General features: G+C 43.8%; 1 protein-coding gene across 31 annotated transcripts in view; it reads right to left on the bottom strand.

Annotated features, from left to right (window-relative positions):
• Window positions 1–18,481, bottom strand: part of RBFOX1 (RNA binding fox-1 homolog 1) — a 2,494,239-nt gene that overhangs the window by 693,584 nt on the left and 1,782,174 nt on the right. The window lies entirely within an intron of this gene.

Here is an 18,481-nt window from a genome sequence, read left to right as displayed (position 1 = left end):
ATATATTTTATAAAAAATATAAAATTTTATAAAATTTTATAAATTTCATAAAATATAATATTTATATAACATATTCACATAAATTATATACAATATTAATATAAATTATATTAAAAATTAATACATATTATATATACATATATATATACACACACACACACACATACACACACAGAAAATAAAATGAAACCAAGAGGACCCAAGTAGTAACCGAAAGAGGTGGGGACCAGTGCAACACATAAGAAACAACAATTTACTCAGCAATTAGCTGAGCAGAGAGAAGTTTCCCTTGCCCTATGATGCTTCGTTTATTCATTTATTCAACAAAAAACAATTTTTTTGAAAAAGAGTCTTGCTCTCTCACTCACGCTGCAGTGCAGTGGCACGACCTGGACTCACTGCAGCCTCTGCCTCCCAGGTTCAAACGATTCTCCTGCCTCAGCCTCCCCAGTAGCTGGGATTACAGATGCCTGCCACTATGCCTAACTAATTTTTGTATTTTTAAGTAGAGACAGGGTTTCACCATGTTGGCCATGCTGGTCTAGAACTCCTGGCCTCAAGCGATTTGCCCGTCTTAGCATCTCGAAGTTCTGGGATTACAGGCGTGAGCCTTCAAGACTGGCCTCAAGAAAAATTCTTAAGTGCTCACTTAAGCCGGTGAGGGTGGTGGATACTGGGAACATTAAGGATGTGGGTGGGAATGCAGGGATTTCACTGAGCTCATGGTTCTCAGAGGGAAGCACATTTCCCTCCTCCTCCTCTTCTTCCCTCTGCAGTGTAATGACACAGACAGTGTCCAATGTCATTTCCTTTTCTGTTAATACAACTTCATCACTCATTATGTGAACATGTCTGATCTTCTGTTTGCTTTGATAAAACACAGATATTGTCCTAGATTCCTTATTTTATTTAATTTTCATAATTTTTTTTTAAAAATAGATTGGCTGGGCATGGTAGCTCACGCCTGAAATCCCAACACTTTGGGAAGTTGAGGAAGGTGGATGACAAGATCAGGAGTTCAAGACCAGCCTTGCCAGCATGGTGAAACCTCATCTCTACTAAAACTACAAAACAGTAGCTGGGCATGGCGGCCTGTAATCCCAGCTACTCGGGAGGCTGAGGCAGGAGAATCACTTGAACCTGGTGGATAGAGTTTGCAGTGAGCCGAGATTGTGCCTCTGCACTCCAGCCTCGGTGACAGGGCAAGATTCTGTCCTTAAAAAAAAAAAAAAAAAAAAAAAGACGGAAGGAAGGAAGGAAGGAGGGAAGGAAAGAAAGAAAGAAAGAGAAAGAAAGAAAGAAAGAAAATATTTTAGATTTACACAGAGGTATAAAGATGGCATAAAAGAGTCCCCGGGTACCCTGCACCTGGCATCAGACATGACAATTGTAATAAATACCTTGGCAATGGAAGTGGGGAGGCTAGAGGAAGACATGAAAGGTTCACCTAAGCTGATCTAGAAAACACTACAGCCGCCTTCCTGAGGGTAGCAGCACTTTATCAGAGACCAAAAAAAAAAAGACAGCCAGAAGAAAGCAAAAATTGTTTCAGGTGGACAGAACAAAATGTGGAAACGCTGGGAGGTAAAAGAGAGCAGGGTTTAGTTGGAACACACCCAAAAATGTCAGCATTGCTGGACCACAGATTGAGAGGTGTGGAGCAGCTAGAGAGAATCATATGCTCAGGATTAATGAGAATTGGGGTGTGGGTATTTCCTTGTACAACCTAAACCTGGTGGGCAAAGCCCATAAACATGCAGTGTTTGAAATCAAGCTTCTTCTCTTTAGCATCAGATTCACTTCCTTACTTTTTTTCTGGTCCAAGTCACACCTTTCCCAGTAATGGCCAAGCCTAGAAATACAGCCCTGATCACATCATTGTAACTGTAAAACAAAACTACGTATCCACAGCACAGATCATTCATTCGAACTGTAAAGTAACTGCAAATCCACATCACAGACCAGAGGAGAGAGAGGACCATGGGCTCAGGGGTTCAGACAAGAGGGCTTTTGACAACTTAACAAAAAGTACAAAATCTCTCAGCAAAAACTACAACAGCATGAATGCACTATCCCACTGTCTCCTGCTCTCTCTCTCACTCACACAAACACACACATACTTTCATGAAGTCCATGAATCTCAGCTAAAAGCTCTTACTCCAAATAATTCATTTTATATGAAAAATTGGATCCCTTTTCATCCTAAACATCAACATTTTCCAAATCTACCTGTTTTTTTTCTCAAGCACCAACATAACAAAACCTAAACAAGGCAAATACACCAAACCACCTAATAATATATAGTTTTATATAAAATAATTTAGTGTCCTAAAAAATTCTAGAAACATTACACAGGAATGGCTATTTTCAACTCAATCAGAATCATTACCTCCTAGTCTTTACACACACACACACACATACACACACTCACACACACACACTTCTAAAACCTAGTAAATCAGGAAAAGTTTTTTCAGTTCTGAACAAGAATGCTTTCTTTTTTCTTCTTATTTACTTATTTATTTATTTATTGCTTTTTAATTTTTTTGTAGAGATGAGGTCTCATTGTGTTGCCCAGGCTGGTCTTGAACTCCTGAGCTCAAGAGATCCTCCCACTTTGGCCTCCCAATGTGCTGAGATTACAGGCATGAGCCACTGCTTCTGGCCTAGAGTGGGTTTTAATCTGTAGATGTTATATTTCTGTTTTTTTTTTTTAATACTTTAAGGTCTAGGGTACATGTGCACAACGTGCAGTTTTGTTACATATGTATACATGTGCCATGTTGGTGTGCTGCACCCATTAACTCGTCATTTACATTAGGTGTATCTCCTAATGTTGTGGAAGACAGCATAGCGATTCCTCAAGGATCTAGAACTAGAAATACCATTTGACCCAGCCATCCCATTACTGGGTATATACCCAAAGGATTATAAATCATGCTGCTATAAAGACACATGCATACGTATGTTTATTGCGGCACTAATCACAACAGCAAAGACTTGGAACCAACCCAAATGTCCATCAATGATAGACTGGATTAGACATTGTATTTCAAAAACAGGAGCAATTAAGACAATATTCATGAACACACACACACACACACACACAGAGACAATTATGCATAAAGAAGCATCTAGAAAGAAGTATCTAACTCATAATGGAGGTGGCCTCAAACAATTCCTGGAGGTTAGGCTTCTCACTGAAACTAAACATCTTGCCCAAAATGTTAGAAGTCCCCTTGCGTAAGGAGAAGCTGGAGGAAACACCTAGAATGAGAGCCAGTAGAGAATGCCTCCCTCTTCAGGTAGTTACTGACTTGCAGGATCCACCAATGCATGGCTCGTGGAAATTCAGCAAGGGGTTAAGACAGATTTCCAGATGGGCTTCCCTTCCTAAGACCTAGATGCTCCACAGAGAGAAAACAGCTGGGTGTACATGCAGGCTGGCTGGAGGAGCTGGCCAGGCCTGTTTTCAAATATGAATGACAATCTCCTAAATGATATTTTGTAAAATTCCATTCCCTGCAGACCACAAGAGCCTGAAGAGAAAGGGGACACACCTAATTCACGTATCACTGACAGTTTGCAAATACAGCATTTTGGTCAATGTCTTTCAATTCTCCATTCTTGCTAAGCCTCGAAGACTCCAATTCTCTCTGAATGAATGAATGCTCAAATAAAGAAAGAAAGAAACAGAAGAAAATGCATAAGCACACCACGATACTCTTTTCCCAGAGGGTGATAATTCATCAGTATTTGTTTGGAAGTTGGCCTGTCACAGGGTTGTGAAGAGAAAAGCTATTGAACATCCAGAAAAGGAAAAGCTTCCCTCACCAAGGTCAAGTATATATCAGCCATGAGACAAAGCAACACTCATTTCGACCTGAGGCCACAATGTACCTTGGCCCCAGCCTCATGAAAACAACAATTTGCAGTCGTCTATAAAACACTTCCTCTACTTTCTTTGTTCCGTTGGCTTCTTCCAAACTCAGACTCCTGAGTTAGCAGTATCTGGCTATATTTTACAAGCCTGTGTGCGCGTGTGAGTGTGTGCATTGCATGCTAAGGTTTGGGGCCAAGATTTATCTCATTCTCTGATGGCATTTTATCGTTATTAGAGAGCCATAAATTTCAGCTCCGTTAGCACTGCATTTAAATATGCACCCGCCAAGATAGAAAGGTGCTGGATCTATAGTATGCTATAAATTTCCATTATTTGCCATCATTCTATACTTGGGCCTTGGCAGAGCCTAGCCGAGGCTGCACATTTTGTTTAGATAGCTCCCCTTCCCTGAAGGGAAACTTCGCCAACACTTGAAGCAGATACGATTTGCTGGCTGCGACTCTGTTTGCACCTTAACAGCTGTTTTGCTTTTTTATTTAGAGAGAACAGGGTTCCCACCATCTGTCTTTTGAAAAATGAGTTCTGCTCACAGCAACGTGGAACCATAAAAAAACAGAAAGAGGCTGAAGGATGAAGCCAAAAGTCATGAAAGAAAGAGGGTCGCTCAACCAACAAATGAAAATAATGGTTAAACCTTTACTACTGGTGGGACAAAAATGTGAAACAAATTTACCAAAACGCCAGTGAGGGATTTCAAGGTTGGTACACAGGGTCAACTGACAGCCAGAAAAGAAACAGTCTTAAGTTCTCTCCCAAAAGTGCTGGCAGAACCAAAATCACAATAACCTCACCTAGTGGGTAACCACGTCCTGTCACCTACCCTGCTCACAGCATCCTAAAACTGCCCAGTGAAGTAGACAGTTTAATCAACTCCACTTTAGAAAAAAGAAAAATACGGCCATAGGCATCAGTCAGATGTGACTTCAAGTTCAGCATTTCCACTTGCTGGTTTTGCATCGTGTATCATGCCTGTTTCCACATCCACCAAGTGAGGCGTGTCTACCCAAGTGAAAGTGCGGCTGGAGGAATTACGTGAGATGATACATGCAAAACGCTGTGTGCAATGCATGGCACATAGGTGTGCTGAATACACTGTGGCTATATCTGTTATCAAAGCAGTTCAGTGACTTAGGTTAGGTCCTGAAACAAGTGAGAAACATGAGCCCAGATTTAAATCCACTCTGCAGAATTTAAGTCCAGTGCCTTGTTTATAGTATCCAAAAGGTTTCTTCTAAAACTCAACTCTATAGGCTACTTTATACCATGATACCACATTAACTCTCAATCTTCAGTTTCAGTAGTATGGCAGAAGGATATACCACATGTCTGAGATAGATCTTGGGGATGAGGTAGGTGCCGTTCCGTCCCGTTCCACATAATTGGGGATACAGGTTGATGGCGATTTCATGATCTCAACAAAGGACTTCAAATTCACCGTGGCAAGGGATGGTGGTGTCTGGTAGTGTCTCACTCTTCCATGCTTTGTCCCAGAAGTGATGAACTTTACTAAGCCTACAAGTCATTGGCAAGAACAAGCCTTATAGTGTCACTTAACTGCAATGAGTGACTAGGAAGTGTAGTCTTTCCAAGAAGGAAACCCTATCACCACAAAGCAATAACTACTGGTGATGTCTATCACACCAAATAATGGGCAAATGATGAATTAACTGGGACTTTACCCTTCAAAGAGAAGTCAGATTTCCCTGAAACATGTTGCTTACCTCTATAGATATAATTAAAGCCAAGTAAATTGGTATTTCACAATTGCTTATTATGGAATAATATTTCTTTCTACCCAAATCAGAAAATGTTCTTAATCAGAAAAAAAAATTCTTTGAGGAAAAAAAGAAAAAAAAGAAGAAAAAGTTATTAAAATGAATTATTGGGAATGGAACTAGAACATAATAGAAATGTGAATAACTAGACCGCTAGTCATCAAAAAATTTCAAATACTCCTTGTTTGCTTAAAAGAGCCTTTTAAACAAGAGGAGATGAATCACAAATGGTGTCTAATAGGCTCTTAAATAAGCCAAAATCTCAGAATAATGTGAACAACCTTCTAACCAAAGGAGTCTTGAGAATTAATTGATGTTTGATTTGGGAATGGAAAAATACTTTTTCCTCTCCCCAGCCTCTGTCTGAACACTGTTGACCAAAACTTCCTGCTCAGTGCCTTATACTCCAGAAGATTCAGATTCCTTAAGTCTATAATACAGCTCAAATTTCTTTGTTTTTGCCAACTCTGAGGTGATTCTGATGCCCAGCAAAGGCTGATAAGCCAAGTTCCAGATCTACTCCATAGTCTAGAAGAACAACCCCAGGAATGTGAGCAGTTTCTGATTTGCAGTCCCAGTCCATATGCTCACCCATAGCCTCAGCACCTATAATGATACTAATGCCTTCACAATGCCATTGGATGCATCTGCTGCTGTCACAACAAATCCAGACTACTGAGAGTGACTAAGGAGAAAGGGAAAAAAGAACATGAACTGACCCTTAACTCTGTCTCAGACCCCAAGTTTGTGCTATTCCATAATGCAAGAAAAAGATAAACAGAATCCCTGCATTCATGAAGCCTAGAACCTGGTAAAGAGGCTGAGCACGGTGGCTCACACCTGTAATCCCAGCCCTTTGGGAAGTTGAGGTGGGTATATCACAAGGTCAGCAGTTTGAGACCAGCCTGGCCAATATGGTGAAACTCCGCCTCTAGTAAAAATACAAAAAAATTAGCCAGGCATGGTGGCACATGCCTGTAATCTCAGCTACTCGGGAGGCTAAGGCAGGAGAATTGCTTGAATCCTGGAGGCAGAGGTTGCAGTGAGCCAAGATCGTGCCACTGCACTCCAGCCTGGGTGACAGAGCGAGACTCCATCTCGAAAAAAGAACCTGGTAAAGAACTGGGCTTCTAGTTTATCACCCACTCTCTCTCACTCAAGATTCCATTCTCATTTCCTTGAAAGACTGAGAATCAAATCCAAAATATATTTTCCCAACCTTTTGAATGTGTTTTTGCAAAGACAGTTATCCCCTTTAAAATTCAGTTTAAGACTGGGTGCTATGTCTCACTCCTGTAATTCTAGCACTTTCGGAGGCTTATCACTGTAATCCTAGCACTTTGGGAGGAGAGCGGATCACTTGAGGTCAGGAGTTCGAGATCAGCCTGGCCAACATGGTGAAACCCCATCTCAACTGAAAAAAAAAAAAAAAAAAAGAAAAAAAAAAAAAGCCAGGCGCGGTGATGCATGACTGTAATACTAGCTACTAGGGAGGCTGACGTGGGAGGACTGCTTGAACCCAGGAGGCTGACATTGCACTGAGCCAAGATCATGCCACTGCACACTCCAGCCTGGGCGACAGAGCAAGACTCCACTTCGAAAAACAAACAAAACCTTCAGTTTACACATCATTTTTAACAGGTTATTTTCATTTGTCAAAGTTTCAGCACCTTGGACAGTTCTTTTTTGAGCATTTATTCTGCATACACAATTGCCTGTCCCAATAAATCTGCCATTCCGATTACATTGTGTACTTATTTTTAATATATTGAGTGAATACTGTTACCTATTTGGGCCTCAAGTTCCCTGAAATCTACTCTTCCTTCTTTTAGGGAGAATATTGATGTAGGGAATAGAATATATAGCATTTTAGCCAAGTACCGTGGCTCAAATCTGCAATCCCAACCCTTTGGGAGGCTGAATCAGGAGGATTTTTTGAGATCAAGAGCTCAAGAATGACCTGGGTAACATGGTGAGACCCCATTTCTGCAATTTTTTAAAAAATTAACTGGGCATGTTGGTGCACACCTGTAGTCCCAGCTCCTTGGAAGGCTAAGATGAGAGGATCGCTTGAGCCTGAGAGTTTGAGGCTGCAGTGAGCAGTGACTGTGACAATGCACTTCAGCCTGGGCAACAGAGAAAAACAATCTCTCTTAAAAAACAGAATTTATATAATTTGTTAATGTCATCCTCCCTCCTCCCTGATCCCAGGTAATATAACATTAGTAGTTGTGTTGCAATGATAGGTTATACCAGAGTTTCTCAACATCAGCACTGCTAACATTTTGATACAGACAATTCTTTGCTTTGGGGACTGTCCTGTGTATTGCAGGATATTTAGTGGCATGCCTTGACTCCACCTGCTAGATGCCAGTAGCATCCTCCTCCCAGTCGTAGCAACCGAACATGTCTCCAGACATTATCACATGTTCTCTGGGTCAGAAAGTGGGCAATTTTTCCTCCAAGTGAGAGGGACTGGTATATGTTTATTGCACATATAACATGAGCAGAACACTGAGTTAAACTCCTAACATACCTTACTTCATTGAATTACCTCAGCAGTCCTATGTGAATAGGGACTACAAGCATTTTTTTTTTACCAAAGAAAGGATGCTTAGAGAACTGAATGGCTCATTCTCAGTCACAAAGCCAATGAGTATCAGAGCATTACACCACAAATTTATATGTGAAATCCCTAACCCTCAGTGTAAAGGCATTTGTAGATGGGACTTTTGAGAAGATAACATCATAAAAGTAAGATCCTCATAAGGGGATTAGTGCCCTTGTAAGGAGAGAAAGAGAGAGATTACTCTTTCTCTCTCCTCTCTCCACCTGTGCACACTGAGGAAAGGCCACTGAAAACACATTCAGAAGGTGGCCATCTGCCAGCCACAAAGAGAGCCCCTGCCAGGACCTGACCATCTTGGCACCCTGATCTTGAACTTCCAGCCTCCACAACTATGGGAAAATAAATAGCTCTTGTTCAAGTCACCCAGTCTATGGCATTTTGTTATGGCAGCCTGAACACACTAAGATATCAGTTTGTTAAAATGGGTCAAAACTTGAAACATTATTTCTCCTCCAATCCAGTGTGCACAGCTTTCCAACAATTACAAAGCAAGTCACTCTGGCCTTCCTTAGCTGACAAAGTCAGCTTAAAATTAATTGTCCCATAATAAAGAAAGGTCTGTTGGATCTCATTTTTTTCTGGACCACAATTCCTTTCCATTGTTTTGTTAGCAGTATTTAAAAATCACACTGTACAAGAGAGAAAGGAAACCAGAAATAAGGTGTTCCAATATCCTTGTTTTTCTCATTGTCTTTTCCAGGCAGTTGTTAAGATGGCATGGGAAATGAGACAGATGCAACTTTCCATGTCATGAGTGACTGAAGGCTCCTTGCCTATGATACACCCATGTAGCCTCAGAAACCTGAAGGATGAGTAGTTTCATAGACAAAAGGTGATGGAATTGAAGAGACCTAAGACTCAGTCCCAGGTCTGTCACTAATAGTTATGAGATCTCACCTGCCAGACATTCGGTCTGTCAGCCTCAGATCCTGTATCTTTAAAATTGGAAAAAATTCTTTCATCTTGCAGAGTTATGGAAGAGTTAAGAAAGTGGAACAAAAACACCCACAAAAGCTCCCAGCATTCAGTGATGGTCAATAAATAATAGTGATCATGGTCTCATCCTATGATTATTCTAGATCTTTGCTGGATGGATTCTGAAGCTGTTTCTCATTGGTGACTCCATATGTCTGACCTAAAGTCCACTTATTATTTTGCAGGTCTGGCTAATCTCATCTGACCTACAGTGGCTGGCCTAGACCTCACTGATCAGAACACCACATCATGATCTACTTAGCCAATGTCAGAGGATTAATGAAGGGCATATTTCCAGAGAGAAATGTGCAGAAGATGGGGTGGAAGAGCATGCAATACCACTTGAGCTAACGTCATCCAAAGGCATCCCACTCCTTCCCATTTCTCATGACTGATATCACTGACCAAAAACAACTTGGGGCTGGGCGCGGTAGCTCACGCCTGTAATCCCAGCACTTTGGGAGGCCAAGGCAGGCGGATCACGAGGTCAGGAGATCAAGACCATCCTGACTAACACGATGAAACTCCCGTCTCTACTAAAAAATACAAAAAATTAGCTGGGCATGGTGGTGGGCACCTGTAGTCTCAGTTACTTGGGAGGCTGAGGCAGGAGAATGGCGTGAACCTGGGATGCGGAGCTTACAGTGAGCCGAGATCGTGCCACTGCACTCCAGCCTGGGAGACAGCGAGACTCCATCTCAAAAAACAAACAAACAAAACAAAACAAAACAAACACACAAAACAAACAAACAAACAAAAATCCAACTTGGAAGGCCCAACCTGCTTTAACAAGACATAGCAACAAACAGCCTTCCTGGTTTCAATCCCCATCTGCCACACTTGCACTCTTTAAGATCTTGGCAAATTGCTTAAGCTTTCTGGGCTTCAGTTTCTCCTTCTGCAAAGTGAAAATGATGATAGCATCTTGACCTCAGAATCATTAAGAGAATTACATAAGTTAATGTCGCAAAAGGCCTTAGAACCAGCCCTGGAATGGTATGAGGACTCCACGAATGACTGATAATTATTGAAATCAAATAAATCCAAATCTGTCTGCAGTTTTTGACTTTTCAACTATGTAAGACACAGCCTGAATGCCTCTCTTCTTTCAGTAACTCTTTCACACCCAAGAAAAAAAAAAAAGAATTTGCTTTCAATTAAAAGGCAAGGCCACAAATTGACTTGAAATAAAAACAAACAAACAACAAACAAAATATAACAGGAAAGAACAGCTTAAGTAGTTAATTTATACTCTTGCCCAATGCCCTGCTATGACTCACTTTGGTGGGAGAACTTTATTAGCACACTACCTTCTGCTCCAGACAAGAGATGTGGGCTGGGTGCAGTGGCTCACGCCTATAATCTCAGCACTTTGGGAGGCGGAGGCGGACGCAGACGCAGAGACGGGCAGATCACTTGAGGCCAGGAGTCTGAGACCAGCCTGGCCAACATAGTGAAACCCTGTCTCTACTAAAAATACAAAAATCAGCCGGGCAGTGGTGGCATGCAAATGAAATCCCAGCTACTTGGGAGGCTGAGGCAGGAGAATCGCTTGAACCCAGGAGGCGGTATCTGAGAGCCATTGGTTTTAGTCATCCAAGATCACTTCACCGCACTCTAGCCTAGGTGACAGAGAAAAACTCTGTCTCAAAAAAAGAAAAAACAAACAAAAATAAAAAAGAGGGGAGATGTGATCAGTGTCTCTCCCTCCTTTTCCAACCCACATCTCCTTCACTGGCCACCACAGATCTAGCCCCTCGGATGCTCAAGGACTCTGTCAACTCTAAGAGGTCTCATTGGCCAATGCATATAATAATCACCAAGGTCTCACCAGTGTGTGTCCTAGGGTAAGAGTCTGTACAGAAAGTCTAACCAGACTGGATTTGATGCTCACAATGTAAGTTATTTCTCTTGTGTTCTCTAAGTGTTCATGAAAAGCAGTTTTCTCTTGGTCCTGGAGAATTTGCCATTTAGCTCTAGGTTGTCTGTAGATTTGAGCTTCAGGACTTAATAATGACACATACATATAAGGGACCCTCATAGTATTCACAGCTGATTAAGTCTCACCCCTCCTGGAATGATCACGTGCTTTGCAGCAAAGAATATAGTTGATGCCCTTAGGCAAACCGTTAAAGAAGTTAACTAAATTTGAATTCTCCCAGGGCCTCTTGAGTGCATTTTTTTTTTTTTTTCTTAAGAGTTCTCTGAGCTTCTATCAAGTCTAATTGATTTTTAGCACAGGAAGCCTTTCCTCCCAATATAGCTTTGGACCCTTTTGCCTTGTAGCCAATGGCAAAAGATCCATTTATAAATTGTTAAACATGTTCACAGCTAAATGGCACCAAAATAGCCCAGGAATATTTTCATATTCATAGTTTGCTTTGATTAAAATACAAACTTTTCACGTTAGCTCTACTATTATTTTTCATAAGGCAGGCAGGTTACAGAGCTGAGTGCCACTTAATTTAGTGTTTAATCAAGAGAACTACTGTGGTATCAGGCTGATTAGGTTGGCTCAACTGCTGCCTGCTCAATTTTTCCCTATAATTGTGGGATATTCTTTACAGTGACAAGTGCCCAGACGGTAGAATTCCAATATGCTATACATCAGCTTCTCCATTATTGGATTAGCTGGATGTGGCATCGTTACTGCTGCACTTTCATTCCTATCATTGATCGCATCGTCCCTTCTATTTCACAATTAATGCAAGTCTGTTGGATTGATCAATCTTCTCCTGTGCTTGGGCTGCAGTCAATATATTCTTACGGCTGTGTGTTAGTGATCTGCAGGGTTTCTTGCAAGGCCTGTGGATTTGTCACTGTGGCGAGAGATTTTTTTCATTTTAAGGTGCTTCTGATTGCATGAGACTGCTTGGTGCAGGGTCTTCAAATTATACATGTACAAAGAAGGAGAAAGAAGGAAGAGACAGAGAGTGAGAGAGAAAAGAGAGGAGAGAAAGTAGAGAAGAGGAAAAAAGAAAGAGGACTGAGAGAGAGAAAGAGGGAAAGGAAGAGAGAAAGAAAGAAGAAAGAAAGAGCGAAAGGGAGGAAGGAGGAAGGGAGGGAGGAAGAAGGAGGAAGGGAGGGAGGAAGGAGGAAGGGAGGGAGGAAGGAGGAAGGGAGGGAGGGAGGAAGGAGGAAGGGAGGGAGGGAGGAAGGAGGAAGGGAGGGAGGGAGGAAGGAGGAAGGGAGGGAGGGAGGAAGGAGGAAGGGAGGGAGGGAGGAAGGAGGAAGGGAGGGAGGAAGGAAGGAGGAAGGGAGGGAGGAAGGAAGGAGGGAGGGAGGAAGGAAGGAGGAAGGGAGGGAGGAAGGAGGAAGGGAGGGAGGAAGGAGGAAGGGAGGGAGGAAGGAGGAAGGGAGGGAGGAAGGAGGAAGGGAGGGAGGAAGGAGGAAGGGAGGGAGGAAGGAGGGAGGGAGGAAGGAGGAAGGGAGGGAGGAGGGAGGGAGGGAGGGAGGAGGGAGGGAGGGAGGGAGGAGGGAGGAGGGAGGGAGGAAGGGAGGGAGGGAGGAGGGAGGAAGGGAGGGAGGAAGGGAAGAAGGGAAGAAGGGAGGAAGGGAAGAAGGGAGGAAGGGAGGGAGGGAAGGAGGGAGGGAGGGAGGGAAGGAGGGAGGGAGGGAGGGAAGAAGGGAGGGAGGGAAGAAGGGAGGGAGGGAGGGAGGGAGGGAGGGAAGAAGGGAGGCAGGGAGGGAAGAAGGGAGGGAGGGAGGGAGGAAGGGAAGAAGGGAGGAAGGGAGGAAGGGAGGGAAGGAGGGAGGGAGGGAGGGAGGGAGGGAGGGAGGGAAGAAGGGAAGGAGGGAGGGAGGGAGGGAGGGAGGGAGGGAGGGAAGAAGGGAGGGAGGGAGGGAGGGAAGAAGGGAGGGAGGGAAGGAGGGAAGAAGGGAGGGAGGGAGGGAGGGAAAAAGGGAGGGAGGGAGGGAGGGAAAAAGGGAGGGAAAAAGGGAGGGAGGGAGGGAGGGAGGGAGGGAAAAAGGGAGGGAGGGAGGGAGGGAGGGAGGGAAGAAGGGAGGGAGGGAGGGAGGGAGGGAAGAAGGGAGGGAGGGAGGGAGGGAGGGAAGAAGGGAGGGAGGGAGGGAGGGAGGGAAGAAGGGAGGGAGGGAGGGAGGGAGGGAAGAAGGGAGGGAGGGAGGGAGGGAAGAAGGGAGGGAGGGAGGGAGGGAGGGAGGGAAGAAGGGAGGGAGGGAGGGAAGAAGGGAGGGAGGGAGGGAAGAAGGGAGGGAGGGAGGGAAGGAGGGAAGAACGGAGGGAGGGAGGGAGGGAGGGAAGAAGGGAGGGAGGGAGGGAGAGAAGAAGGGAGGGAGGGAGGGAGGGAAGAAGGGAGGGAGGGAGGGAGGGAAGAAGGGAGGGAGGGAGGGAGGGAAGAAGGGAGGGAGGGAGGGAGGGAAGAAGGGAGGGAAGAAGGGAGGGAGGGAGGGAAGAACGGAGGGAGGGAGGGAGGGAGGGAAGAAGGGAGGGAGGGAGGGAGGGAGGGAGGGAAGAAGGGAGGGAGGGAGGGAGGGAGGGAGAGAAGGAGGGAGGGAGGGAGGGAGAGAAGGAGGGAGGGAGGGAGGGAGGGAGGGAGGGAAGAAGGGAGGGAGGGAGGGAGGGAAGAAGGGAGGGAGGGAGGGAGGGAAGAAGGGAGGGAGGGAGGGAGGGAGGGAAGAAGGGAGGGAGGGAGGGAGGGAGGGAGGGAAGAAGGGAGGGAGGGAGGGAGGGAAGAAGGGAGGGAGGGAGGGAGGGAGGGAGGGAGGGAGGGAATTTCATTTTTACGGCTATCAACCTTGAATTTCTTGAATTATTTACTCTTGTTCATTGAATTCTACTCTTTTTTTTGAGACAAAGTCTTGCTCTGTCACCCAGGCTGGAGTGCAGTGGTATGATCTCGGCTCACTGCAACATTTGCCTCCTAGGTTCAAGCCATTCTGCTGCCTCAGCCTCCTGAGTGTCTGGAATTACAGATGTGCCACCATGCCTGGCTAATTTTTGTATTTTTAGTAGAGACAGGGTTTCATCATACTGGCCAGGATGGTCTCAAACTCCTGGCCTCAGGTGATCCACCTGCCTCAGCCTCCCAAAGTGGATTACAGGTATAAGCCACCACACCTGGCCTGAATTGTACCTTCTAATACTTCAAGCTATTCATTCAAGACTCATTAAAGCCAATTCACCAAAAATAGCATCCTGTTACATTTTCTTTGGTAACAACTATTCTCATTATGCTGTGGATATATATTTTTTTCAGTGAGAACTTGTACATGAAACAATAAAGGACAAGACATGTAGGTGTGGCTGAAAACTGTTTGCTCTCAACTGAATGTAGATAATGCTAAGTTGGGTGAGAGACACGATGCCCAACATTATACTGGTTTTATTTTGCTACCATTTCTGAAATCTGTTGCCATTTCATGTGTTTCTCATGGCACCTGTTGTATTAGGAGGCCCGAGCTAGCAAGCTTGAGAAGACTGCATGAAGGTTCTTACAAGCCCATGTTGATACTTCCTAATGCTGAGGTGTCCACTAGGTGGGCTACAGAAACGCACAGGAGCACGCAGGCTTCAGTGGCAGCAGTCTTACCCCATCCTCACAGTTTCTAAGGACCTGCATGTAGGGAAATGAGATGATTTTCATGGGAGTTTACCCTGTATAGTCAAGAAATTAGCAGCAAGAGTATATGCAAAATCATGTGAAAGAGAAGAGCTTCCTAACAATAAAAAGTAGAAATGTACAGTTACATTGAAAGAATGACTAAAACAGTCAAAGATGGCTGGAGGATGGGAGGGTATTTAACAATGTGCAGTAGGCAAATATTTGCCCCACTTCCCCAAGATACCCATGTCCTAATCCCCAGAACCTGTCAATGCGATGCGTGACATGACAAATAGTATTTTGTAGATGTTATCAAAGGTATGCACCTAAAAATAGGGAGATGATTCTGGATTATTGGGGAGAATTCCATCTAATCACAAAAGCCCTTTAAAACAAACGACTTTCTCCAGCTGCAATGAGGGAGATGTGGCAGAAGAAGTCAATGAGATTTCAAGGATGAGAAGCATTCGTGCCATTGCTGACTGTGAGTTGGAAGAGTCCACACAACACAAAAGGACATAAAAAGCTACCAGGAGCTAAGAGAATCCCCTCTGCTAGCAGCCAGTAAAGAAATGGAGACCTCAGCTTTACAGCTGCAAGGAAATAAACTTTGCGGCAACCTGAAGGAATTTGAAAATGGACTCTTCCCAGAGCCTCCTTATCAGTCCATACAGCCCACCATTGACATCAGCCTTGAGAAAAACTCACAGTGTAGAAACCAGATGAGCCGACTAGACTTCTCACCTATAGAACCGTGAGATTATATGTATTTGTTACTTTACGGTGCCAAATGTGTGGTACGTCTGGCAGCGGTAGAAAAGTAAAACTATGAAAACATGGAAAAGACAAGACAGTGAGTCCATATGGGGAGGTGATCTTAAATGCAGAGCAAAGTCTCAGACATAAAATGCCAGGGTTCAAAGTGTGATTCCACTGCTTGGGAGCAGAGGGTCCTTGGGCAGGTGACTTAACTTTGCTAAGTGTTCTCTTCTACATAGGCTTTATTTTTTCTTAATGAAATTAATGGCCAGGCACGGTGGCTCATGCCTGTAGTCCCAGTACATTGGGAGGTGAAGGAAGGACCATCACTTGAGTCCAGGAGTTCAAGATCAGAATGAGCATCATAGGGAGACCTTGTCTCTATAAAACCCAAAACCAAGCAAGGTGTGGTGGTTCCCAACTCTAGTTGTACCTACTCAGGAGGCTGAGGTGGGAGGACTGCTTGAGCCCAGGAGTTCGAGGCTACAGTGAGCTGTGATCATATCACTGCATTCCAGCCTGACCAACAGAGACCCTGTCTCTAAATAAAAAACTTGTTTGGCAGGGCGCGGTGGCTCACGCCTGTAATCCCAGCACTTTGGGAGGCCAAGGCACGTGGATCACAAGGTCAGAAAATCGAGACCATCCTGGCCAACATGGTAAAACCTCGTCTCTACCAAAAATACAAAAATTAGCTGGGCATGCTGGTGTGTACCTGTAATCCCAGCTACTCAAGAGGCTGAGATAGGAGAATCACTTGGACCTGGAAAGCAGAGGATGCAGTGAACCGAGATCGTGCTACTGCACTCCAGCCTGTCAACAAACAGAGTGAGACTCCATCTCAAAAAAAAAAAAAAAAAAAAAAAATTTAATGACATTACCTATGCCCTCTAGCCAAAGATGTTTAAAGGCACATCTGTATTTGAACAAAGTAGGATTTACTACCTATTGCAAAGGGGAACATATACCATGAGGAACCACGGAGTACCTCAGTAAGATGTCCAACTTCTTAGAGGATTTGCGTTTCCGTTACGTGATCCTGAGTAGGGCTCAAAGAATTGGGGCTTTTCTCTGGATCGGATGCTGTTAGAAAGAGCAATTATATCACTGGGTATCTTCACAGTTCTTATCCAGAAGAAGGGAAGAATTTAGTGAAGTGAAAGCTGTAGTTGGTGTAGAAGCAGCAGTCACTCATGTGAGCCAGAAAAAGAAGATGATTGGTCATCTTGTGATTTAGGCAAGGTCCATGTTTTGGACTGAGTTCAGACATGATCACCTAGCGGTCTTGTCTTGTCCTGACCCACTACAGTCCTGAGATGGCCTTGTCTGATGCTGATGTTCTATGAAATTGTTTGTGTTCAACAGGCAACACCAAAGTCTATTTGTGAGTGTCAAGCCAACTCCTACCAACACCAAGCTGTCACTAATAGGATCTTTCAGGAGCTGCTTTTCCATTTCTCAAGATAAAAAAATATAGAACACTTATCAAAGTACCAATTTTCTCATTCACTTGCCATTCCTGGGTTCCTTCTCCCCATTCCTGTCAATTATCTTTCTAGACATAAACCAGAAACTTTTCTCTTTTTGTCCTTCCACAAGAAACACTGACTGTATTGGGATGTTTCCTTGCCATCCCTCTATTCTATAAGTCAACTTAGTCTTTCTCCCCCAAAGCAAGCAAGAACACAGTCTCATTGAAAGGGAGGAAGATGACTGGAATGGAGGCAAGGATCTGTAGTTTCTCTTAAAAGGTAAGGGGAAAGCTATTAGCACTCATCTTTTCATACTGTATGTCCCACACACAACAAAGGTGAGGATATGTGTTTGCTTATTTTGTTTTGTTTTGGGTTTTTTTGTTTTTGAAATGGAATCTCGCTCTTGTCACCCAGGCTGGAGTGCAATGAGACGATCTCAGCTCACTGCAAATCCTGCCTCCTGGATTCAAGCAATGCTCCTGCCTCAACCTCCCAAGTAGCTGGGATAACAGGCACCCACCATCATGCTCTGCTAATTTTTGTATTTTTAGTAGAAATGGGGTTTCACCATGTTGGCCAAGCTGGTCTCGAACTCCTGACCTCAAGTGATCCACCCGCCTTACGAAGTCCTGGAATTACAGGCGTGAGTCACCACACCCGGCCTCTTTGTTCAAGGATTCGACCTGTTCTGTCCCAATAGGTTCCAATAGATGACCCAGCCACTTATAGAGACACGTGGATGAGGTTATCTTAATGTGGTGCAGCCAATCCTTGTTGTCTCACAGCTACTTCTCCTTTCTTGAATACCAGCTCACCATACATCTTCCTGGTTATAATGTGGCTTTTGTATATTTTCCCTATATAGAAAAAATGCCCAGAAAATGGAATACCAATGTTGAGCCTTTCAAGAAAACTGTTCTAAATTAAAGCCATTAAATAGAAATTCATTGTACTAATAAACCTTAGATACATAGCTAGGATGTGTCCATGACAAAGAGATGGTCTCTCTCTTGGAGTGCTGGCATACCAAGTTACTGATCCTCCAAACCTGTGCTGGGCTCCAAACCTCCAAATCCAGGCTATGGTGACTCCACCAGAGCCAAATATTGACCAGCTGGGGTCTGTGAGAGTAAATAAAACAGGTGGACAAAGAATCTGATGCCATGGTGTCTTCGCTTTTACCCTGATGTTGAGGTGTTTAATAACACACAAATATAACCTTAGGTATCTGAATTGAGTTAATTTAATCTAATTAATACATAATGTGTAAGACTGTTCTTATGCATTATACATTCTTCTATGCATAAGATTCAAAAGATAATGCGTAAGATTCTTTTGCATTTTAAATTCTTCTATGCATCATTCTTCTATGCATTAGATTCAAAAAGATGCTCTATTAA

Source organism: Pongo pygmaeus, chromosome 18, assembly GCF_028885625.2.
Source record: "Pongo pygmaeus isolate AG05252 chromosome 18, NHGRI_mPonPyg2-v2.0_pri, whole genome shotgun sequence".
NCBI lineage: Eukaryota > Metazoa > Chordata > Mammalia > Primates > Hominidae > Pongo > Pongo pygmaeus.
This window is presented reverse-complemented; position numbering and strand designations above follow the sequence as displayed.